The 26,822-nt window shown below is 40.2% G+C and overlaps 1 protein-coding gene across 1 annotated transcript in view; it reads right to left on the bottom strand.

Moving 5' to 3' along the window:
• LOC124719785 overlaps nt 1-26,822 on the bottom strand; it is an 82,995-nt gene that overhangs the window by 22,891 nt on the left and 33,282 nt on the right. The gene's annotated exons all lie outside the window — the stretch shown is intronic.

The raw sequence follows: 26,822 nt of genomic DNA, 5'->3' as shown, positions 1-26,822 counted from the left end.
GATACTTCTTTTTTTCCCTTTTTTCAGATATATTGTGGCAGCAGCAACATCTATGTGAGTTATCTTTTGGCTTTGAGTCTAAATTACCGCAGCAGCATCCCACAATAGGCCTATCTGAAAGGATGCCACTGTTTGTTTCTTCAACCCACTGAGCCACAGTTAAATGGTCCCAGTGTACTACTAATCTTTGCCTTTATGCATAATTTCATTGTCAGTAGATCCAACTGTGCAAATACAAGCAGACTGTGACTGCCATGTAGTAAAGGAAACTGAGAATGTTATACACAGTGCTAAAGTGCAGTTTAAACATATGGAGTACGATAAGTTAAGTCGTTCAGTGCCATACACCGATTCTCATATCATGATGGAGTATTACCCATCTTACTCTCCCCCGGATATTGGCTTCTCAGGTGTGAAGCTATCCATCATATGAATGAACAAGGATGCAGCACTCAAGGTAACATCTGGAGACTTTTCCATTTATTGACATCGTTCAAGACTTATTAACTCACTGGCATATGCGGTGCATTACAGATTGTTTTTGACAGACTGAACTAGTGGCAACCATATGACAAAGCTGTATTCAGTGAGCCTGTGTGTTACATATATGTACATAATGTACATGTAGATGACTTAACAGTGTATAAACTCATGTGTCCATGCAGTGCAAAACTGACTGCAATCATGCCATATGTATTAAATCCATAAACCAAATTTACAGATGGCATATAAGTTTTATATTGGACCCATCTGTCTGAACACTGTAGAGACGGAATTCAGGATGAGTGTCTGAACACTGTAGAGACGGAATTTAGGATGAGTAAGAAACAATTTGGAAACTACAGCACAGCTGTTGATGTAGTGGGGTAAAAGTGTTCTAATAAAAAAAAAAAAAAAAAAAAAAAAGGGAAAAAAAGGATGATGATTTGCTGCACACAATGTAATACAATGAATAATATTATTATCTTACAAAACTGTTTATTTTTTCACAATCCCATCCTGTCACTTAATGTGATTTAAGCATTTATAAAGACATGCAGTCACTTTAGTTCCACAAGTAAGGTGTTTGTTCCTTTATCACAAATCCATACAGAAAGAGTGTCATTACCATCCTTCCACCAACTTGCTAAGCTGTAACAACTGGACTTTTTTGCATTTTTATACCAAAAACAAAGATCACATATAACTAAACACTTTTTTGTGTTTTAAAGTTGCATATACTGCTGCTAATGCTACATATTTACAACAGTTGATAAACAGTTCACCTGTTTACATAACAACTCACAAAGGCTGAAAATGTCTCAATGGGTAGTATTACTCCTTGCCTCAAGATGACCACTAAATAAGTATTAGTGGCAATAATTAGTCAGAATGTTGTCAGTTGAGACAAAGTCATCACAGCCACCTGACATAAAAATTATGCTGTTTAATTCTAAGTATAGTTAAGTAATGGCAGGAAAATGGATCAGTGTGGGAATGAAGTCAAATCACGAACTCTACTCAATGTTGGCTTGCAAAAACCTGAGTATTGTGATAGGAGACTCATATTATCATACCAACTGAACCACCAAAATTATCATGTTCATCTTCATGTTCCTGAATGCATGATGAGTCCGCACCTCTCACCATATGAGGGTATATCCATAACCACCACTCAACCGAACACGTTCTGATATGAGAGGAGCACCTGATCCCACTCTTCATCGGTCCAGTCCCTATGTGACCACTGAAGGGGATGGACATGCTGCAAATGCACTCCTGAGTCTCTGAGGTGTGACTTAACGATGCAGGCGCAGATGTGTGTGGCACCCTATGGCCAATACGAACTACTACTATGCATTGAACATGTATCTTCTGTGGGCTCAAAACTTCATCATTTGCGTGTTTTGTTCACAGTTTCTGTACTTTCCAAGGAACAACCAATTACCCAAAATGTTATTTGCTCGTGTGAAGACATTCTTGGAAACGTTAAAGGATGGGTGGGAGTCAATGGTACATATGCAGGACACTAAATCATTCAGGACAGTGAAATTGTAAACCTCGTCATTGAAAGTTGACACTTCCAGCATCTCATCAATTAGTGGCCCGTAAAATGAAGATGAGAAATATGCTGTTTTCTTCTGAAACAATTACATGTTTAGATTCTGCCTTGTGACAGTTTCAAGCTCAAAATCAATGTGAGCAATATCATGTACCTGTCCTGCTCGTAAGCAGCTAAGCTTGTGTAGAGAGGTCACAATTACAGATTTTTGTGTTAATTCTATACATATGTACTGCACATGTAAAATGGACACACATTACATATTTTTTGTTTACTAGGCTGTAGAACATACATTCTTACTGCAAATGCCTATGTAATAACAATAATAATAATAATAGACATTCATTTCATTAAGAATGTAAGTAGTTTTTATTGTTAAATTTGTAAATAAAAGTATACAGGTCAATCAACCAAATAAATCAGTTTTCTGAACACATACAGACAGGTGTGTGTACCCTGTGGCCACTATATGCTGCACAAAAATAGAATATGCAATTCCTACATATGCTACGACTTTTTCCCTGTTCTTCTTGGAGGTTATTTGTGCTTTTCTAAGAATTTGCACTGAATACACATTGAAATAGTATGTGTATGCATTCAAGAGACTGCAACCATCACGGGTGGACAGTCTTAAGTGACATTTTCCCTGAATAATCACATCTACTAACAATTAAGTGTGCCCTACAAATAAAACTGTTGGACAAGTGTGTGTGAATTTCTTTGCACCATATTTTAGCAAAGGAGTGACCGAACAAAAATTAGACCAACATGGGGTTTTTAAATAAGTGTATCAAGACTGTACTTACCATTTCAGTGGAATTGCTGATAACATTTGCACTATATTGAGGGCCCAGCACAGTCAAATAGCACAGACACTGACTATAACTGCCTTTCCAAGTGTCACAACAGTGGACTGATGCACCGGACCACCGTGCCACAAGGGGTGACAGCCGAGTCAGTGGCGCTTGCTGAGACAGCTATGTCAAGTCAGCAACACTGGCCCATTCAGTGACAGTTGGGTGAGCTGTGCTTGCCCAGAAAGTGACAGTTGAGCAAGCAGGGCTTGCTCAGAAAGTGACAATCAAGTCAGTGTACTTGCTCAGACAGTGACAGTCAAGTGAGTGGTGCTTGCCGAATCAGTAACAACTGGTGGGAGACCAACATCACTGCCTGAAGCCAGACATCGTAATTGCCACAAAATGCTAGATGGTGTGGTCTTGTGTCCAAAGAACACCAATGTCAGTGGCTCTGTAAAGGTGGCACGGGTTAAGTCACAAATGCACGTATTAAACACTACTGGAAAGGGGCTAATGGAGGATGACTATGTCTCCAAGCCATAAAAACTCAGCAACAGACTCCATTCCAAAACTGGTACAGAATTTAAGGCAGAACATGTCTCACCCATGCTGCTGACTACTTGAAGCGTAAACTATATCCCTTTGCCTTCCAACTCATAACACTTGAGGCCAGGGTAGGACTCCTTCAGATTATTCCAGGTGTGTACTTTACCACTAGTCTGACACCCACCCACAAAGTATAAATGAAAAGTATTATCATATACTACTTGTATTTTGGAAAGCAAGAATAAGGATTTTCATGCCATATATCCCATACTACATACTAGACACACTGACCGATGGAGAACTTTTAGAAAGCCTCTTTAACAACAAAATTTCCTGAATGACACCACATGTGAGGAGTGTGACAGGATCATGAAAATTAGATTCCAGGCAGGACCAAAGTCATGTGGCTACAACCACCAGGTATACAGACTGAGACACTGGCAATTAAAGTCTACATTGCTGTTGATCAGTGGTTTAACTGCCACGACCTCAGCCACAGCACTAAGGAAGCGAGAGATAACATGCACAAAATATGGACAATCAGGACACAAATGCACAGAGTGCAGCTCAAGTGAGACCACTGTCTGCATATCCTGCAAAAACAGATGCCATACTTGTAAAAGGGCTACAGCAGGGGACTACCAAACATACAAACAACTACACAACAACTACTGTCGATTAGAAAATATTGATTATGACAGTTAAATTCAACTAAATAAGAGATGTGAATGCAGTAAAGGATACCTCAACCACCAAGAGAAGCTACTGGAGAGCAATATCCTGACAGGCAAATAGGCCTCCAAACATATAACTTCATAGATGACGAGCAGTTTCCCACTCACACAAGTATAGGGCAGTTACATCAATACACCAGAATACACATATGAAATGACATCTGGAGGATATGTTCTCTACAAGGTAGCCAAGAAAATCAAAAAACAAATGTATTACTGCATGGATTTTCAGGCATCACTCATACAACATACAGAGGAGCTCAAGAACGAACCTCACAAAAGAAAGCACAGAAAGCAGACTGTATAACAAAACAAACCAACCAGACAACTGGAGGACAACAAACAAACCATCACACTGATTACACCAAATCATGAATAAGCATATGGAACTCGTAAAAGTGAATATTACATTAAGCCAGTAAAATTCTGTTTCTGGAGGCATTCTTAACCCAGGCAATGAGATAAAAAAATGCTCACCTGCATTATGGGAAGCAAACACCTCAAATGAGACTGACCAAAAAGCTTCATTTGCAGGGCAGGAAACAAACACCTCAAACACCACAATGCCTAGATTAATCAAAGTAGGCAAACTAAATGAGTAAAAATACAAAAGCAACACATGTGATTCATGCAGAAATACTAATACTTATGAAATATCTAATCCCCCAACTATATCAAGAGACACCACCATTCACTCATATAAACATGGATGACATAACCAAGGGAAATGGTGTGATGAAAAGAGACACATGAGATGTGTGTAACTGAAACAAGTGTAACTGTGTGCACCTCAAAGAAGATGCTTAAAATAATTACCATCATGGCACAATATCACACTCAGCTTTCCATCCAATTATAACACTCGCTTGCTGTGACACAAACCAATGTTACCCTCTGGGAGGATTTTTAATTTTGACTGTGCGTGTGTCTAATGGATGAAGGTATCAGACAGTAATGTTGAGTATATTGTAATTAATAAAAAAACTAAACAGGCTCTTACTTTGGGGATAATGAAAGTAGTAACGTTCATACGAATGAAACAATAAACGGTCACCAGCCCAATTAGGCACATTAAATTGAAATATAATGTTCAAGAAAATTGAATATTAGTTGTTGTAGTGACTTTCATTACGACTCCCTTTGAATAGCACACTGGATACACATGAATACAGGGCAATCTAAGTTGTGGGTAGCAGTAATTACCATTAATGCACAAATCAGTAATCCTAGAAAGCAAGATTGTACCCCACTCATAATAATAACAGTTACAATCACTATCATTACATGACTCAGTACTGAGATGTTACTGCAGGAAGCACTGAATTAAAGTTGGATATGGAAATGTTTCTGACTTAACTGACATATAAAAACCACAAATAAAATTAAATAATACTACAGTTACACTGTTTATACTCCCATTTGTAGAAATGTTTCAGATTTCTTTAGTAGCGATAATAGTCTAATTATCTTTATAATATGAGAATAATATGGTGGGGACACATAAACTGATACTGTATCATTGGTCAAACTCGATGATCATTTCAATTGCAAGATTCAATACAACTAAATTTAATTCTGAGCTCCACTTGGAATAGTTTATGTTTTCATCCTTCAAATCAAATTTCCCAACACTAAGTTCTATTAACCTAAAATATTGAATATTACATTTACCCAATGAATATCACAATTACCAGTGTACCTACACACACCTATGTGACAATGACATAAGGGAGCAGCTAAGAGTAAACCATACCTATCCCAGCCGAGGTATTTGTGCATTTTTTAACTGGATGTGGACCTCATTCCATGAATTTAAACCACGTGAGTCAGGCAGACACCAACCTGTACATGTGGGCAAGAAGTATCCCAAGAACATACAGCCTGTCCTGCAGACAGTATACGAACATCAGACACATATTATACCAAAACTACATAACACATAACCACAAACAAGAAATAGGACAAACTTAACACATGAAAAGACAACATCTCCAAAGCTACATGAGAAAACTACATATAAACACAAACCTATTGATGGTGAGCCTATACACGACCTCATGACAGATTCCATAGGGGAGTTGCATAAGAAGAAGAAGAAGAAGAAGAAGAAGAAAGCAACAATTCACCTACAACAAAAGAACTTTGGATGATTGATATGACCATACTATACTATAAGTTAGTATGAGATCCACCCCAATAATGCAATCTAAACCTGTTTATACGATGAAGTATAAGAAAGTGGATGTGTATTGTCACAAAAATGCACTATAGATCAACAGATACATATACAATAAAATTCTCAACAGATAATTAGGATGATGATGATGAAGATGATGATAATAATAATAATAATAATAATAATAATAATAAGCCCGTGGAGGCCCAGGAAAAGAATATGCCTCTGGTACGTTCTGCCAGTCGTAAAAGGCGACAAAAAGAACAAACCACTAATAGGGCTAACCCCCCTTTTCGTGTGATTACTTGGTTCAGGACAGAACTAAAGAAGCCTCGGACAAGCGCCGTCATGGTCGGGGACGACGCTTGAACCCTATGCCCGCCCACAATGGTAATGACACTGTTAGCCAACTGGAAAATGATTTAAATCCAAATAGAGGTGTTTTGCAGGATATGCTTCCTGCAACCACCCTAGAAGGAAAACAATGACAGAGGATGAGACCGTCAGATGAGGTTAATCGACACCTCATGTTCTGTTATTACCAAGCAACAAATCTAGGAACCAACACAACTGGATACAGATCACAAGTATACATAACATTTATTACCAGATACCCAGAATTAAAATTTTTAACAGAACAATGACTAGCTGATCAGATCCGTGTAATAATCAAAAATAACAGGATACCCCAGTCAGAATTAGAAAACATCAAACAACAACTACAACAAATACTGGAAAAAAAATAATGTGCGATCAGAAGAAGAAGAAAATACAGTAATGGACTCAAACATCCCAGAGCAAACAAACAAAGACCAACACGCATCAATTAAACAATCAGAGGAAAATGAAATCTTAAGACAGCCACCGGAACAAAGCACAAATAGAACACGAAGTGACACACATGTTAGATATAGAAGAGAAATTTCAGCTGACATATATAGAATACAAAGAGACAAATACAGACATTAGACTATTCTTGCATAGACCACCAAATAACCCACAAGTCGAAACAACAATAAAAACTATCAACACAATCATACACAACAAAATAAATGAAAACAAAACTATGGAAGAGTTACAACTACTGGTTTATATAGGAGCACTCACTACACTAAATATACATACTAGGCAGAGATCAGAACCAACCAACACTCAGAAGAAACCCACAAAACCAGCATGGCAACACAGGCTACAGATCAGAATAGAGAAACTGAGAAAAGACATCGGACAGCTAACACAATTTATAAGAAATGAAATGTCAGAAGAAAAACGTAAAAGGTTAGATAAAATCTCACAACAAGAAGCGATAGAGCAATTAGATGAAAAGAAGCAGAAATTACAAGCATTGGCCAAACGACTTAGAAGATACAAAAAAAGTGAAAATAGAAGGAAACAAAACCAAACATTCAACACAAACCAAAAGAAATTTTACCAGACAATAGATAACACACACATTAAAGTACACAATCCACTAAGCATAACAGACATGGAACACTTCCGGAGCAACATATGGTCAAACCAAGTACAACATAACAGGCATGCACGGTGGATACAAGCAGAAACAGACACATACAAGATGATACCGCGGATGCCTGAACTGATAATTTTGCAACATGAAGTCACCCAAGCAATTAATTCTACTCACAATTGGAAAGCCCCTGGAAAAGATAAAATAGCAATTTTCTGGCTAAAGAAGTACACCTCAACACATTCACATCTAACTAAATTATTTAACAATATGAATATAATAGAGGGAAACATTCCACATGGGAAAAATATATCTAAAAACAAAGATGATGTGACTTACCAAACGAAAGTGCTGGCAGGTCGATAGACACACAAACAAACACAAACATACACACAAAATTCAAGCTTTCGCAACCAACCGTTACTTCATCAGGAAAGAGGGAAGGAGAGGGAAAGACGAAAGGATGTGCGTTTTAAGGGAGAGGGTAAGGAGTCATTCCAATCCTGGGAGCGGAAAGACTTACCTTAGGGGGAAAAAAGGACAGGTATACACTTGCACACACACACATATCCATCCGCACATACACAGACACAAGCAGACATTTGTAAAGGCAAAGAGTTTGGGCAGAGATGTCAGTCGAGGCAGAAGTGCAGAGGCAAAGATGTTGATGAAAGACAGGTGAGGTATGAGCGGCGGCAAATTAAAATTAGGAATTAGCGGAGACTGAGGCCTGGCAGATAACGAGAAGAGAGGAAATACTGAAGGGAAACTTCCCACCTCCAGAGGTCTGACAGGTTGGTGTTAGTGGGAAGTATCCAGATAACCCGGACGGTGTAACACTGTGCCAAGATGTGCTGGCCGTGCACCAAGGCATGTTTAGCCACAGGGTGATCCTCATTACCAACAAACACTGCCTGCCTGTGTCCATTCATGCGAATGGACAGTTTGTTGCTGGTCATTCCTACATAGAAAGCTTCACAGTGTAGGCAGGTCAGTTGGTAAAACACATGGGTGCTTTCACACGTGGCTCTGCCTTTGATCGTGTACACCTTCCGGGTTACAGGACTGGAGTAGGTGGTGATGGGAGGGTGCATGGGACAGGTTTTACACCAGGGGCGGTTACAAGGGTAGGAGCCAGAGGGTAGGGAAGGTGGTTTCGGGATTTCATAGGGATGAACTAAGAGGTTACGAAGGTTAGGTGGATGACGGAAAGACACTCTTGGTGGAATGGGGAAGATTTCATGGAGGCTGGATCTCATTTCAGGGCAGGATTTGAGGAAGTCGTATCCCTGATGGAGAGCCACATTCAGAGTCTGATCCAGTCCCGGAAAATATCCTGTCACAAGTGCGGCACTTTTGGGGTTCTTTTGTGGGAGGTTCTAGGTTTGAGGAGATGAGGAAGTGGCTCTGGTTATTTGCTTCTGTAGCAGGTCAGGAGGGAAGTTGCGGGATGCGAAAGCTGTTTTCAGGTTGTTGGTGTAATGGTTCAGGGATTCCAGACAGGAGCAGATTCGTTTGCCATGAAGACCTAGGCTATAGGGAAGGGACCGTTTGATGTGGAATGGCTGGCAGCAGTCATAATGGAGGTACTGTTGCCTGTTGGTGGGTTTGATGTGGACAGACGTGTGAAGCTGGCCATTGGACAGGTGGAGGTCAACGTCGAGGAAAGTGGAATGGTATTTGGAGTAGGACCAGGTGAATCTGATGGAACCAAAGGAGCTGAGGTTGGAGAGGAAATTCTGGAGTTCTTCTTCACTGTGAGTCCAGATCATGAAAATGTCATCAATAAATCTGTACCAAACTTTGGGTTGGCAGGCCTGGGTAACCAAGAAGGCTTCCTCTAAGGGACCCATGAATATGTTGGTGAACGAGGGGGCCATCCTGGTACCCATGGCTGTTCCCTTTAATTGTTGGTATGTCTGGCCTTCGAAAGTGAAGAAGTTGTGGGTCAGGATGAAGCTCGCTAAGGTAATGAGGAAAGAGGTTTTAGGTAGGGTGGCAGGTGATCGGTGTGAAAGGAAGTGCTCCATTGCAGTGAGGCCCTCGACGTGCGGAATATTTGTGTATAAGGAAGTGGCATCAATGGTTACAAGGATGGTTTGCAGGGATAACAGACTGGGTAGGGATTCCAGGCGTTCGAGAAAGTGGTTGGTGTCTTTGATGAAGGATGGGAGACTGCATGTAATGGGCTGAAGGTGTTGATCTATGTAGGCAGAGATACGTTCTGTGGGGGCTTGGTAACCAGCTACAATGGGACGGCCGGGATGATTGGGTTTGTGAATTTTAGGAAGAAAGTAGAAGGTAGGGGTGCGTGGTGTTGGTGGGGTCAGGAGGTTGATGGAGTCAGGTGAAAGGTTTTGTAGGGGGCCTAAGGTACTGAGGATTCCTTGAAGCTCCGCCTGGACATCAGGAATGAGATTACCTTGGCAAACTTTGTAAGTAGTGTTGTCTGAAAGCTGGCGCAGTGCCTCAGCCACATACTCCCGACGATCAAGTACCACGGTCGTGGAACCCTTGTCCGCCGGAAGAATGACGATGGATCAGTCAGCCTACAGATCACGGATGGCCTCTGGGCTTCAGCAGTGGTGATGTTGGGAGTAGGATTAAGGTTTTTTAAGAGGGATTGAGAGGCAAGGCTGGAAGTCATAAATTCCTGGAAAGTTTGGAGAGGGTGATTTTGAGGAAGAGGAGGTGGACGGAACTGTTCCAGGCAAGGTTCAATTTGGATAGTGTCTTGGGGAGTTGGATCATTAGGAGTAGGATTAGGATAATTTTTCTTCGTGGCAAAGTGATATTTCCAGCAGAGAGTACGGGTGTAGGACAGTAAATCTTTGATAAGGGCTGTTTGGTTGAATCTGGGAGTGGGGCTGAAGGTGAGGCCTCTGGATAGGACAGAGGTTTTGGATTGGGAGAGAGGTTTTGAGGAAAGGTTAACTACTGAATTAGGGTGTTGTGGTTCCAGATTGTGTTGATTGGAATTTTGAGGTTTTGGGGGGAGTGGAGCTGGAAGTGGGAGATTGAGTAGATGGGAGAGACTGGGTCTGTGTGCAATGAGAGGAGGTTCAGGTTTGCTGGAAAGGTTGTGAAGGGTGATTGAGTTGCCTTTCCGGAGGTGGGAAACCAGGAGATTGGATAGTTTTTTGAGATGGAGGGTGGCATGCTGTTCTAATTTGCAATTTGCCTGTAGGAGGATGCTCAGAACAGCCAGTGTGGATGTGGGAGAGGAAAGACTGAGGACTTTTATTAAGGATAGGAGTTGACGGGTGTATTCATTGGCTGAGTTGATGTGTAGGTGAAGGATTAGGTGGGTGAGGGCAATGGATTGTTCAGTTTGGAACTGGTATAGCGTCTGATGGAAAGAAGGGTTACAGCCAGTGATGGGAACTTTAAGTGTGAGGCCTTTGGGGGTAATGCCAAATGTCAGACAATCTTGAGAAAATAAAATATGGGAGTGTAATCTGGCTAGGGCGAAGGCATGTTTGCGGAGGGAATATAAATAATACTTAATGGGCTCGTTGTGGGGATGGTGTGAGGGTGACATGGTATTAGAAGGTGGAAAGTGTAACACGAGGCTGAAATGAAACTGAAAATAAAAATATAAATATATGGGGAGAGATAAAGGTGAACTGGAAAGCAGCTGGAGATCTGGTGTGAAAAAAGGCGAAAAAGTGCTGGTTATAGCTGGGCTTGTTGATCCTGTGGTGAACTTGGGTTGGCAGACAACGATGTGCACAAAGGTTAGGTGGTTGTGTCGCCGCCAAAACACGTAAAAGGGTGGAGCAATTCGGGAAAATTTCGAAAAAACTGCGTGCAAATGTATTAAAAGGAGTGGTTTTGTGGTGGCAGCTTGTGAAAATGAGGCTAACAATTGTCTGACGATGAAATAATGACGTTAAAACCTGTGGGAAGCGGCTAAAAAAGATCAGTGATGTGGGAAAAACGGAAATGGAAAAAAAAGGCGAAAGTTATTAGAACTAGCCGAAATGGCTGTTTAATAGCTGAAAGGAACTGTTTGTGAACTGGAAACGGTGGATTTTATAGCAGCGGTAGTGTTGAAAGCGGAAAAAAATTTTTTGGTTATGGTTTGGAAGTGGGTTACGTATTATTGAGTATATATAGGCGGGATAAAATTGTATGGTAGATTGAGTAACGAGGAGAAGGTGAATACAAAGTAAAACTACTTGCAAAAACAGAAAAGTAAAATAAGGTGACAGGAAAGATTTCGAAATGTCACAGTGACAATAACAAACGTAATTGTTGGGTTCAAATTAATGATATGAATATAATAGAGGGAAACATTCCACGTGGTAAAAATATATCTAAAAACAAAGATGATGTGACTTACCAAACGAAAGTGCTGGCAGGTCGATAGACACACAAACAAACACAAACATACACACAAAATTCAAGCTTTCGCAACTAACCGTTGCTTTGTCAGGAAAGATGGAAGGAGAGGGAAAGACGAAAGGATGTGGGTTTTAAGGGAGAGGGTAAGGAGTCATTCCAATCCTGGGAGCGGAAAGACTTACCTTAGGGGGAAAAAAGGACAGGTATACACTCGCACACACACACACATATCCATCCGCACATACACAGACACAAGCAGACATTTGTAAGGGCAAAGAGTTTGGGCAGAGATGTCAGTCAAGGCAGAAGTACAGAGGCAAAGATTTTGATGAAAGACAGGTGAGGTATGAGCGGCGGCAAAGTGAAATTAGAAATTAGCGGAGACTGAGGCCTGGCAGATAACGAGAAGAGAGGATATACTGAAGGGAAAGTTCCCACCTCCGGAGTTCTGACAGGTTGGTGTTAGTGGGAAGTATCCAGATAACCCGGACAGTGTAACACTGTGTCAAGATGTGCTGGCTGTGCACCAAGGCATGTTTAGCCACAGGGTGATAGTCATTACCAACAAACACTGTCTGCCTGTGTCCATTCATGCGAATGGACAGTTTGTTACTGGTCATTCCCACATAGAAAGCTTCACAGTGTAGGCAGGTCAGTTGGTAAATCACGTGGGTGCTTTCACACGTGGCTCTACCTTTGATCGTGTACACCTTCCGGGTTACAGGACTGGAGTAGGTGGTGGTGGGTGGGTGCATGAGACAGGTTTTACACCGGGGGCGGTTACCAGGGTAGGAGCCAGAGGGTAGGGAAGGTGGTTTGGGGATTTCATAGGGATGAACTAAGAGGTTAGAAAGGTTAGGTGGATGGCGGAAAGACACTCTTGGTGGATTGGGGAGGATTTTATGAAAGATGGATCTCATTTCAGGGCAGGATTTGAGGAAGTCGTATCCCTGCTGGAGAGCCACATTCAGAGTCTGATCCAGTCCCGGAAAGTATCCTGTCACAAGTGCGGCACTTTTGGGGTTCTTTTGTGGGAGGTTCTGGGTTTGAGGAGATGAGGAAGTGGCTCTGGTTATTTGCTTCTGTACCATATCGGGAGGGAAGTTGCGGGATGTGAAAGCTGTTTTCAGGTTGTTGGTGTAATGGTTCAGGGATTCCGGACTGGAGCAGATTCGTTTGCCACGAAGACCTAGGCTATAGGGAAAGAACCGTTTGATGTGGAATGGGTGGCAGCTGTCATAATGGAGGTACTGGTGCTTGTTGGTGGGTTTGATGTGGACAGACGTGTGAAGCTGGCCATTGGACAGGTGGAGGTCAACGTCGAGGAAAGTGGCATGGGATTTGAAGTAGTACCAGGTGAATCTGATGGAACCAAAGGAGTTGAGGTTGGAGAGGAAATTCTGGAGTTCTTCTTCACTGAGAGACCAAATCATGAAAATGTCATCAATAAATCTGTACCAAACTTTGGATTGGCAGGCCCGGGTAACGAAGAAGGCTTCCTCTAAGTGACCCATGAATAGGTTATATCACTTTGCCATGAAGAAAAATGATCCTAATCCTACTCCTAATGACCCAACTCCCCAAGACACTATCCAAATTGAACCCTGCCTGGAACAGTTCCATCCTCCATCACAGAGGGACCCACCTCCTCTTCCTCAAAATCACCCTCTCCAAACTTTCCAGGAATTTATGACTTCCAGCCTTGCCTCTCAATCCTTCTTAAGAAACCTTAATCCTACTCCATACATCACCACTGCTGAAGCCCAGGCCGTCCGTGATCTGAAGGCTGACCGATCCATCGTCATTCTTCCGGCGGACAAGGGTTCCATGACCGTGGTACTCGATCGTCGGGAGTACGTGGCTGAGGGACCGCCCCAGCTTTCAGACAACACTACTTACAAAGTTTGCCAAGGTAATCCCATTCCTGATGTCCAGGCAGAGCTTCAAGGAATCCTCAGAACCTTAGGCCCCCTACAAAACCTTTCACCTGACTCCATCAACCTCCTGACCCCACCAACACCCCGCACCCCTCACCCCTGCCTTCTACCTTCTTCCTAAAATTCACAAACCCAATCATCCCGGCCGTCCCATTGTAGCTGGTTACCAAGCCCCCACAGAACATATCTCTGCCTACGTAGATCAACACCTTCAACCCATTACATGCAGTCTCCCATCCTTCATCAAAGACACCAACCACTTTCTCAAACGCCTGGAATCCTTACCCAGTCTGTTACCCCCGGAAACCATCCTTGTAACCATTGATGCCACTTCCTTATACACAAATATTCCACACGTTCAGGGCCCCACTGTGATGGAGCACTTCCTTTCACGCCGATCACCTGCCACCCTACTTAAAACCTCTGTCCTCATTACCTTAGCGAGCTTCATCCTGACCCACAACTTCTTCACTTTCGAAGGCCAGACATACCAACAATTAAAGGGAACAGCCATGGGTACCAGGACGGCCCCCTCTTACGCCAACCTATTCATGGGTCGCTTAGAGGAAGCCTTCTTGGTTACCCACGCCTGCCAACCCAAAGTTTGGTACAGAATTATTGATGACATTTTCATGATCTGGACTCACAGTGAAGAAGAACTCCAGAATTTCCTCTCCAACCTCAACTCCTTTGGTTCCATCAGATTCACCTGGTCCTACTCCAAATCCCATTCCACTTTCCTTGACGTTGACCTCCACCTGTCCAATGGCCAGCTTCACACGTCCGTCCACATCAAACCCACCAACAAGCAACAGTACCTCCATTATGACTGCTGCCACCCATTCCACATCAAACGGTCCCTTCCCTATAGCCTAGGTCTTCGTGGCAAACGAATCTGCTCCAGTCCGGAATCCCTGAACCATTACACCAACAACCTGAAAACAGCTTTCGCATCGTGCAACTTCCCTCCCGACCTGCTACAGAAGCAAATAACCAGAGCCACTTCCTCATCTCCTCAAACCCAGAACCTCCCACAAAAGAACCCCAAAAGTGCCCCACTTGTGACAGGATACTTTCCGGGACTGGATCAGACTCTGAATGTGGCTCTCCAGCAGGGATACGACTTCCTCAAATCCTGCCCTGAAATGAGATCCAGCCTCCATGAAATCCTCCCCAATCCACCAAGAGTGTCTTTCCGCCATCTACCTAACCTTCGTAACCTCTTAGTTCATCCTTATGAAATCCCCAAACCACCTTCCCTACCCTCTGGCTCCTACCCTTGTAACTGCCCCTGGTGTAAAACCTGTCCCATGCACCCTCCCACCACCACCTACTCCAGTCCTGTAACCCGAAAGGTGTACACGATCAAAGGCAGAGCCACGTGTGAAAGCACCCACGTGATTTACCAACTGACCTGCCTACACTGTGAAGCTTTCTATGTGGGAATGACCAGCAACAAACTGTCCATTCACATGAATGGACACAGGCAGGCAGTGTTTGTTGGTAATGAGGATCACCCATTGGCTAAACATGCCTTGGTGCACGGCCAGCACATCTTGGCACAGTGTTACACCGTCCAGGTTATCTGGATACTTCCCAGTAACACCAACCTGTCTGATCTCCGGAGGTGGGAACTTTCCCTTCAGTATATCCTCTCTTCTCGTTATCTGCCAGGCCTCAATCTCTGCTAATTTCTAACTTCACTTTGCCGCCGCTCATACCTCACCTGTCTATCAACAACATCTTTGCCTCTGTACTTCTGCCTTGACTGACATCTCTGCCCAAACTCTTTGCCCTTACAAATGTCTGCTTGTGTCTGTGTATGTGCGGATGGATATGTGTGTGTGTGCAAGTGTATACCTGTCCTTTTTTCCCCCTAAGGTAAGTCTTTCCGCTCCCGGGATTGGAATGACTCCTTACCCTCTCCCTTAAAACCCACATCCTTTCATCTTCCCTCTCCTTCCCTCTTTCCTGACGAAGCAACGGTTGGTTGCGAAAGCTTGAATTTTGTGTGTATGTTTGTGTTTGTTTGTGTGTCTATCGACCTGCCAGCACTTTCGTTTGGTAAGTCACATCATGTTTGTTTTTAGATATAAATTATTTAACAGTTACATTGCAGACCCATACACATTTCCTGATACACTTACACATGGAATAACTTACCTGAAACCTAAAGATCAAGCAGACACAGCATAATGAGCTAAATATCGCCCCATAACATGCCTACCAATAATATACAAAATATTAACTTCAGTCATTACAAAGAAATTAATAACACATACAACACAGAACAAAATTATAAATGAAGAACAAAAAGGCTGTTGCAAAGGAGCATGAGGATGTAAAGAGCAACTGATAATAGATGCTGAGGTGACATATCGAGCTAAAACTAAACGAAGGTCACTACACTACGCATACATTGATTACCAAAAAGGTTTTGATAGTGTACCCCACTCATGGTTACTACAAATATTGGACATATACAAAGTAGATCCTAAATTGATACAGTTCCTAAACATAGTAATGCAAAATTGGAAAACCACACTTAATATACAAACAAATTCAAATAATATCACATCACAGCCAATACAGATTAAGCGTGGAATATACCAAGGAGACTCATTAAGTCCTTTCTGGTTCTGCCTTGCTCTGAACCTACTATCCAACATGCTAAATAATACAAATTATGGATACAATATTACTGGAACATACCAACACAAAATCACACATTTGCTATACATGGATGATCTAAAACTACTGGCAGCAACAAATCAACAACTCAACCAATTACTAAAGATAACAGAAGTATTCAGCAATGATATAAATATGGCTTTTGAAACAGACAAATGTAAGAAAAATAGCATAGTCAAGGGAAAACACACTAAACAAGAAGATTACATATTGGATAACCACAACGACTGCATAGAAGCGATGGAAAAAACAGATGCCTACAAATGTTTAGGATACAGACAAAAAATAGGAATAGATAATACAAATATTAAAGAAGAACTAAAAGAAAAATATAGACAAAGACTAACAAAAATACTGAAAACAGAATTGACAGCAAGAAACAAGACAAAAGCTATAAATACTTATGCTATACCAATATTGACCTACTCATTTGGAGTAGTGAAATGGAGTAACACAGACCTAGAAGCACTCAATACACTTACATGATCACAATGCCACAAATATAGAATACATCACATACATTCAGCAACAGAAAGATTCACATTAAGCAGAAAGGAAGGAGGAAGGGGATTTATCGACATAAAAAACCTACATTATGGACAGGTAGACAATTTAAGAAAATTCTTTCTAGAACGAGCAGAAACTAGCAAAATACACAAAGCAATCACTCATGTAAATACATTGGCTACACCACTGCAATTTCATAACCACTTCTACAACCCTCTAGATCACATAACATCAACAGATATGACGAAAGTAAATTGGAAAAAGAAAACACTAAATGTCAAGCACCCGTATCATCTAACACAGCCACACATCGGTCAAGATGCATCCAACACGTGGCTAAGAAAAGGCAATATATACAGTGAGACGGAAGGATTCATGATTGCAATACAGGATCAAACAATAAACACCAGATATTACAGCAAGCATATTATTAGAGATCCCAATACCACAACAGATAAATGCAGACTTTCCAAACAACAAATAGAAACAGTAGATCACATCACAAGCGGATGTACAATACTAGCAACTACAGAATACCCCAGAAAACATGAATGACAATGTAGCAAAAATAATACATCAACAGCTTGCCTTACAACATAAACTTATAAAACAACATGTTCCCACATACAAGTATGCACCACAAAATGTACTGGGGAATGATGAATACAAATTATACAGAACCATTATAACAGATAAAACAACACCACATAACAAACCTGACATCATACTCACCAATAAAAAGAAGAAATTAACACAACTAATCGAAATATCCATACAAAATACAACAAATATACAAAAGAAAACAGGAGAAAAAATTGAAAAATACATCCAACTGGCTGGGGAAGTCAAGGACATGTGGCATCAGGATAAAGCTGACATTATACCAATTATACTATCAACTACAGGAGTCATACCACACAATATCCACCAGTACATCAATGCAATACAGCTACATCCAAACTTATATACACAGCTACAGAAATCCGTAATTATTGATACATGTTCAATCACCCCGAAGTTCCTAAATACAATATAGCATATACCGTACAGTTAAAAGGAAGTCACGCTTGATCAAGGTCCACGTCACTTTCCAGTTTTGACCAGACATAACATCTGAGAAAAGAAAGAAAGAATAATAATAATAATAATAATAATAATAATAATAGACTAAACCAATACACTGCTTGAGTATCAACCATATAGCCAATGCACAGTGTCTCTTCTACTCTTAACTATTAATGTTAAGAATTGTGACTAGCAGTCATCACCTCAAAGCAACAGTTCCAAGGAATTCATCCCCAGTCATCTATAATGTGTCCTATCTTCTATTATTTTCTTCATAAATATCAAAACATTATTTACACTTCTCCAAATTTTATGTTCTATTAACTGGTTTTAAAAAATGCTGCAGAAAAGGAAAATTAAAATGAAAAATATGAAAAAATAATAATACAATAAAACTTGCTCAAAATGGAGTCACATGGGACTAAATTAATTTTCCAAATTGGACAAGTTTCTGGATGACACAAAACACACTAGACTATGTAAAATTTGTAAAGTACCATACACAAACATACAATCTGTAACTATGCACCTATTTAGATACCTTTACTCCTACACAGTTGATGTGGCTTAGAACACCAGATCATTACAATACTGCTATGTGATACAGCATATCTGATTTTTACTGTAACTTTCAATCTGCATACACGTCTTATTCCCTTGTTTATTTGCTAAACATTTTCCTGTTCAAAATTGTTTTTTAAGAAATATTTTACACCACAGAATAGTTCCAACAGCTTGAGAGAATTTGTATGTGCTGCAAATTGTGTAACATTGTTTATGCTTGCAACAGCCTCTTCAGGTGTATTAATTTTTCTAGGGGCATTACTTTGCTCCTATTCTTCTTCTTTCTTCCCTTCTCATTGTCTTCTGTGTTCTGGTTTTCTATTACACCTACTGCTTTGCATTTGAATTAATTCAGCACTTGCTGCAAAAATTTCTTGAGCCTTGAATAGTACAGAAGCATCTTGTTCATTACTTCCATGCCCCATTTTGTTGAAGCACTTGATGACAGTTTTGGACTTTATTTCCCTTACTGCCAAACCAATCCAATTTACTGCATCCAGTACAGAAACTGACTGTACTAGAGGATATGCACTTTTGGCATCTTTATTACTAAGAATAAGAGACTACATCAGTAATCATATGTACTGGGTCTTGAATGTGTAATTAACCCTCTAGTCCATGGGTTGTATGAGGCTGGTTGAACTGGGCAGGAACCCAGTCAATTTCACATTTGATAACTTGACTTTCAGTTTGCAGGATGCATTGTCTAGGAAAAGGAGAACTTGGCGACTTCCTTTTTTAATTTTGGCACTGAAAAAGTTCAGCCACTGTTCCATAAGACACAAACACCATCTATGCCTTTTTATTGTTTAGCCATTTGACTGGAAGCTTATTGATGTCTGTGTTTTTGATACAAGGGGGTTTTTCCACCTCCTCAATTACCAGTGGCTTCTCCATTTCACCCAACATGTTTCCACGCAGCAGTATAGCGAGTCATTCCTCGGACATTTTCCACTGATGTACTTTTCTTGAATTACTTCAGATTTTGTAGGCAGCACATGATAAAATAAACCCTTTTCATCAGCACTGGGCAAATCTTTTGGGTCATAATTTACCATTAGGTTGTGCAGTATTGTACTCCATTCTGTTGCTACATTTACTGCACATCCTTTGCTTCCCCATACAACGTTATATCTAGCTTTGAAATTGTCCAGGCATGTCGTGGATGCCTTAAATATGTATTCCCTTGCTCTTTACAGGCTTTCAGAGCCCCTCTCTGCAACATGGGTCCAGCCAAAGGTAAGTTTTTTTGCCCACATACGTATGAAAATCCCCACACAATCTCTTTAATTTTTTCATTTTTGTCTTAACTTGTCTTTTCACTTTCCCATTCCCTTTGACTCATGTGCAGTGCCAGAGTTGTCCCACTAGCTCAGTGAGATGAGCAAAGCTATGGAGAACAGATACGCAGACTCATCAAAGTTGAAGTTACGTTCACGACAAACTTTCTTTTCTTTTCCAGTTAAAGCATCAAACTGTATCAAATTAACACCCCTACAATGTGGTATCTTCTTTCTGTTACTGTTACCTTTATTTAAACATTAAGACATAAGATAAACTTTCTACAGACACGAATGACCACTGTGTTTCATCCATGACACAAGTAAAGCTGACAGAAAATAATAGTTGATACATTAACCGTGTCTGTATCCAATGAGGTGCAAAAAACACAATAGACAGGCTGAACTAGATTGCACATTGTGTTATGCACAATAATTCTATTCTGTATGTTTGACATCAGTCAGCCAGTACGTACACATTTGAGCTACATTCACTTTCGAAAAGATGATCAAATCAATCACCTCGCATTTGCTAACACTTTGCCACTTCCTGGATCATACTTTGCTCAACCCTATGCAGGACACCGGCATCCACTATTGCCAAAGCAGCATCCACGCGAGCTATTACATCCTGTACATCCATAGGTGGAGTGCTATAAACTTGCTCCTTTAAGTATCCTCACAAATGAAAATGTAGTGGATTAAGGAGCGTTGAACAATGAGGCCAGAACAATGGACCTCCATGGTCAATCCATGGCTCTACAAATGCTTCATTTACACAGTTACACACATTCATTCCGAAGTGTGGTAGTGCACCATCATGCTAAAGCCATAGCTGTTGCTGAACACCATGTGAAACGTTTTCTAATCCATTAGGCAAAGTATTGCAAAGAAACATATGATACAGCAGGATATTAAACTTATTTGGCAATAGGTAAGAGCCCAAAAACACTCTTCCCACACTTCCAACCCATGGGTTTATGTCAAAACATGAAAAAGCCACGTTCAAGGAAGACATATGGTTGTGTTCTGACTAATAATGGCTGTCGTGGGGGTTCAACATACATTCATGAGTGCAGCTACATTCATCTGTACATACCATGTTATTTATAAAATGTTCGTAATCTTTCATGTGGTGCAAAAGCCATTCACAAAACTGTATTTTTCGAATATGGTCTTATGCTGGTGTTGAGTTAATGTGTAATTACACGGATGCTGTTCTTCATCATGCAACTTCAGCAACCACTCTTTGAGATATCTGGAACTGCCTTGAATTATTACGAGTAATTTTCCGAGGTGACTGGTGAACTGTTTCAAGAATCACGACCTCTGTGGAGTACGTCTGGTCCTCGGATGACCTGTGTCCATTACTTGTGGAAGAAGATTACCACGGTGATGCTCCAGGTGACAAAAAACATTTTTATCAGGATGGCGCCTTTGATGGCGTACATATGAGTAGCCGTAGCAGCAACAACATCTCTGTTATCAGATCCATCAGCACCAAAAGCATATTGACGTATTCATCATTTGTGTACTCTACTGGGAAGCTGCCTGACATGAACTTGAGAAGACATTATGGTTGGGCACTGAGTGATTAGTAGACACGTGTAGCATGAACTGTAGTGGATCCCACTGTCATGTGATGTCCAAGATTATAAAAGGGTATTATGTGAATCACCCTATATGTATTATGACGATCCCAACAAAATAACACAATGGAAATGACTGCTCAAAATATCAACCACTGCAGGGGATACAGCTCACACGAATGAAATCATATCAGTCATTTCAGATCCTCGAGAAAGATGCGTTGTTGAACAATTATTACAGAGACAACAGTAACTCCACAAACCAGAATGTGAAACATTCTCGTGTGGACGTGCTGACATATGGCAGGCAGATCACATAGATATCAGGGCTTGCTGATTTATGGCAGGTAGATCTCATAGATATTATGGCTGTTGATAAAATATCAGCAATATCTTTTTCACCAATATATTGATATCAAAATGGCAATAATATCAAGTGTCGATATTTTTATTTTATATTAGATTTTTTGTATTTTTGGTAAATATTTGAAACTGTTCTTTTGAAATTGTAGTAAAACATAATTTTACTTTCACTGTGTGAAGGAGTTTTACTTCTTTTTAAGCTTTCATCATGTCCAGTCTTTCTCTTTGACTGTGCGAAGCAATTTGGTGGCACTAAGTAGTAGTCGAGTTCCACTCAGGGGAGACAGTGTGAATGGAATAACAAGACTTCCAATGTGAAGAAACAGCACACCAGTTGGGTTAAAAAACAATTTAAAATGCAACTTGTGTGCTATTTCTACACAGCAACATTATTTAAAAAAATATAGGTGTAGGCTTCCGCAGCCATTATCACTGTCAATGAAACAGCTCAAGGACTGTAAAACAGGAGTCAGCGTTGTTAAAATAAAACAGGAATTAGCGCAGCGCAAGCCCTCAGGAAGACCACTTACAACAGTGGTCTAAACTTTGTACAATTTTAGATATTTACAATGCTGTCAATAGCCCTAAAGAATTTTATTGACAATTGCAGAAAAATATGAACAAAAATCTAAACGACGAGATTGGTCTATGTGGTAGGGCGAGAGGTGTGAGGAGGAATGCTGCTGTAATCGGCTAACAACAGAAACTGTAACGTTTAACTTCACCACACAATTTTGACATTACTACTGCTAGGTTGCTGGCATTTGCAGAAATAAAAAAAACAGGGTGCAGAAATAAAAAAAAAGACATGGAAGTCAACATGAAGTTTTTTGGACAGATCTGATATGTGTTGTTAGCAAAGTGATTATCGCCAAGCACGAATGTGCATAACTTTCCTCTCAATTCTTGCTCCAAGAGAGATAAGCAGGTTGCTAGCTTGTTGATGAACAGAACATCTAACAATAAATCACTACCGTACTTAAAAGTACAGCTCTAAAACTGGCCACACATTTACAATGTACGGCTGATATTTTTATAGGCCAATGTTTTTTTCATCGATATATCAATAATTTTTTTGAAAACGACAGTCTTCTAAATATTGATATATCGGATTCACAATATTTTTATAAATATTGACAGTCCTAATAGATGTCACACGATATGCATGAGCAAATAAAGGATTTACATATATTTTAATGGTTGTAGATACATATTCCAAATTTCCCTGGGCTCTACCTGGGAAAGCAAAGAGTGGAACAGATGTTGCATGGGTGTTTGAACAATTGCTGTGGAGAGGGATCAATTGTTGCCTAGGCAATCTTCAAATCGACCATGTAGGTTGTGATGTACTTTTCCCATTTCTTGTTTTCATGTTTTTGATTTCTTCAAACGCAAAGAGAAGCGGTGAAGTGGTAGCCCAGCGTAGAGCCTGTGCCTACCATCATGTATTTTTGATTGTCAAGTGTTAAAAAACAAAAGATGTTTTTCCTGTTTCTTTGTAAAAGGAAGGACTCGCTCTCTGTTAATGAATGAAGGTAGACGCATGTTATTTTAAGAGTGTAATCTGCCATTTTGGTTGTGAGAATAAGTAAAAAGTCTGTATTTTTTATGTGCATCAAAGGACAAATACAATATCATTTTACTAATTGAAACATTATATGAGTTAAATGATTAAAGGAAAATCTCATATAAAGATGTGAAACAAATACTAGCAAAGAGATAGAGGGGCTGGCCAGTACTTACCTCAGCTCAGTACAGCTGATAGATACCGTTTTGTGTATGTATCGGCTCTACTGAGCTGAGGTAAGTACTGGGCAGCCCCTCTATCTCTTTGTTAGTATTTGTTTCACATTATATGAGTTATTATTCCAAGTGGTACTGTAATATATAAAAATCCAAGAAGCCCACCTGTGTACTTTGGAGTTACAATGAAGATCTGATTACAATGTCGTAGACATGGTCAAGATTTTGTAGGTGGATACGGTGATCACACGTAGTATTATTAATTGGTAAGCATAAATCTACAACAACAGGAAGAGTACTTCGTCAATGCAGAACTAATATGAACCCATTAAAGGTATAGCCCAACTTATTGTGCTTGTCTAAGTGCCGAAGAATTAATCTCATTATTTTGATACATATAAACATATTTATATTATTGTATCATATATTTTTATTATATTATAAGGTGAATCTTACAGTATGTAATTCAAGGAATGGAGTACACTACTATTCAACATTCTCCCATCTGAAACTGAGTACCATGGAACATTTGTACAGAACAATAAAAACCACAAATGTATGTGTTTTAATCTTTGTGGTTCTAGATATTATCCCACAAATAATTTGGCAGTATAAGCATACTAAATATCACTGATAAGAATAAAATTATCGATGTTTAGGATAATGGGCTTCTTTATCTATATTACTCTACGAAGACAAGTCATTGTTTAATATCGTTATCAAAAATCTTGGAAAGTTTTAGACCAATTTCTACACAATAATATAAAGTTTGAATGGACATAATATATACTCTAATAAAATTTCTGACAGACATATGCTACATGTATATATAAAGGGGAAACGCTGTTAACAAAAATTTCAAAAAGCTCTTGAACAATTTACATCAAACATCTACATGATACTCTACTAAATGTTCAGACAGATCTATGATAGCAAAGTATTTAAACCATTAGACAGACTTTTCCTCTCATATATATGTATTCTTTTCCTCTATATATAACTTTAAACAAAAATTGTATACACAGTAATGTGCTTTTTTTTTCTTTTCTTTCCTTGCAGTTGGTTTGTGCAGAATACAGGTAAGTTGTATTTATGGCTTATCAGCTAATAATTAGAATACTACTACGCAACTGCATTGTCTGAAACTTTGTAATTCACAGATTAAAACCATATGAATTACTGTCACTGAAGCTACTATCTTCACAGATCCAGCAGCTGGAGATGTCTCTCTCATACCCTGCATACCAACAAACCCAACCGATTTACCCATTCATTTTAAGTGACTTCAGTTTCCAATCAAGGTTTCATTTACAATAACAATAAACAAGGCTCAAGGTCAAGGACAGGTAAGAGTAAACGGACAGAGGGGGGGAGGGGGATTGTTGTAGACAGAGGCAAGAGGGAGATGGACAGAGAGAGGGGAGGAGGGTATGGAGTGAGAGAGGGGAGTACATGATGGATAGAGAGAGGAGAAGGAGATGATGGACAGAGAGGAAGAGAATGAGGAGGAGATGGGCAAAGAGAGGGGGGAGGAGGAGATCACGATGTAATCCTATTCCATACATATTTAGCAACTGTGAAGCACTGATGGGTTCCCTAGTATGGTATACAAATGTGTTAAAATGGTGGATCAATGCAAGCAAAAATTTAATGCCCCTGATTTGGAACACATTTCAAAATATAAGATGGTGTTTGAGAAATCTTGTCAACTGAACTGGTCAACAGAGATATTTACAGTTTCCAAAGTGCAATGAACAAACACAAGAACTTACATCTTAAAGGACAGTGAAGCTGAAGATATTTCTGTTAGGTTTTTATACAGAAGAATTACAGAGAAGCTCTAAACCACATATGGTCCTCATAGAACATGTCACAGGACATCAGAGGAACAGGGCTTCAGTTAAATGTGTTGACTTCTAAAATTCATTAAAAAATTTCATAGAGTGTTCATACAGAATATGATACCAAGGGCAAAGTGGAAATCTAAAGAATGCTGGACTGTAAACCTACATGTTGCCGGGGCATTTCGTACTCAATGTGCTGCATACGTAAAAAATGGAATAAAATCTACTAGTCTGACTCATTCAGTGATTTAAATCCATCACAAGAATTGTGCCACAATTTTACCAACAAACACATGTTCTACAGTGTTTGATGCCATCAAGACTCTGATACATATCTCATTTGATATTCCTGCCTATGGCCCTCCTGATAACCGTACATGTGTCAGTTGATGTTTAGATGTGATGTCATACCTTCTGACTTTAAAAGAATGTTCATAAGTATTAAGCACAAATTTTATTAGCAAATTTTGTTACACCACCTGTGTGCTTTAATAGTTTAGTTCCTTGAGTTTCTGCGTGTAAATTTAATATCTAATAGCCTCTGTCCTCGCATTTTCATTTGCGTCAGATAGTAAACTGATTTTGTGACATATTACAAGTTCCTAATTGGGGCGAATTATTTAGTTTCACCTGAGTGCTTCAGTAGTTAGGTTTTCGAATATCTGCGTATTATTAGACACAGTTCCTGCGTTTTCATCAGGGTCTACAGTAGAGTTGCGCAGCACGTGCCGATAGTCCGTTTATCTGATAGTTTGTCTTTTGTATGGACAGGGACTGCAATTGTTGTGTGCGGATGCGAGCTGAGTTGGTGACACTTCGCTCTCAGCTTCAGGCTGTGATGGATTCGGTTACACAGCTTGAGGCTGCAGTGGATGGGCACCACTTGTTATGGGCCAGCCGTGGGGATCTGATGGGCCTTCAGCACGTCTGAGTCCTCCAATCGGTGGCCAACCCAGTTGCTGCTCACACTGAGGCTGACACCACACCTGTGGTAGAGTGGGAGGTCGCCCTGGGGTGAAGCAGGCAGCAAAAGACTTCTGAAGTGGCCGCACATAAGGCCTCTCCGGTTTGTCTGACAAAGAGGTTCCAGGTGCTGTCTGTGGCTGACACTGTCGCTGAGCCAGATGCTG

Source organism: Schistocerca piceifrons, chromosome 11 (assembly GCF_021461385.2).
Source record: "Schistocerca piceifrons isolate TAMUIC-IGC-003096 chromosome 11, iqSchPice1.1, whole genome shotgun sequence".
NCBI classification, from domain to species: Eukaryota; Metazoa; Arthropoda; class Insecta; order Orthoptera; family Acrididae; genus Schistocerca; species Schistocerca piceifrons.
The sequence above is the reverse complement of the archived record's forward strand: the minus strand, read 5'-3'. Positions and strand labels throughout refer to the sequence as shown.